The sequence below is a fragment of the Triticum aestivum genome, chromosome 4D (assembly GCF_018294505.1).
Source record: "Triticum aestivum cultivar Chinese Spring chromosome 4D, IWGSC CS RefSeq v2.1, whole genome shotgun sequence".
NCBI lineage: Eukaryota > Viridiplantae > Streptophyta > Magnoliopsida > Poales > Poaceae > Triticum > Triticum aestivum.
The window spans coordinates 468,235,773-468,236,521 of record NC_057805.1 but is presented as its reverse complement, the minus strand read 5'-3'; positions in this window follow the sequence as shown (position 1 = coordinate 468,236,521).

Below are 749 nucleotides of genomic sequence, written 5' to 3'. Positions count from 1 at the left end.
CCTGCCGTGCCCCGCCGCCGTCGCCGCCGCGCGCCGCCGCCGTTGTATTGCCGGCGACGAGCCCGAGCTCCTCGAACAATCCAGATCGGTACAGTAACCCTAGCGTTGACTTGCCCCGTTCCCCGATTTCTTTGTCATATGAATTTTTACGATAAGTGCCCATGTTCATCATTGCATACCTCTCTGTACATAGTTCCATTTCGCGCGTGTAATCTTCCAAATTGTTCGTCTCGTGATTCTCTACATTTTGTTCAATTGCACCATGTTCATTAGAGGCCATCTTGATGCCCAAATCTCTGTTGCAAGAGTGCTAGTTGCTGTTATCTGCTGGTTCTTATCAGAACTTGGAGATTTGTCATTTTTGTATCATTTAATCTGTGCATCTTATGGGCATGAGCTCTACATGTGTTTTGTTGTATGCCATGCCATATTTACAGTGGTGTATGCCATGTATTTTTGTGGTCTCTTTGGTGACTAGCACAAGCATGCAAACTAGGCCCCGTAATGTTTCTGATTTCAGGGACTTGGATTTCTCTAAGTCTTTGTCTGCTGTTATTTTGTTGCCATGTAAACTTGACGCTATAGAGAGATCCATGCATATTTTGGACATGTTCAGTAAGGATGTTTTGTAGATATTGTTGTATTTGATCCATTCCTACACTTTTTTGAAATTATGGGGTGACATAGCATGATTCAATCTTGCTCTACTTTTGCTATAAAATATTTCTGGCAGATTCTTAACATGATAT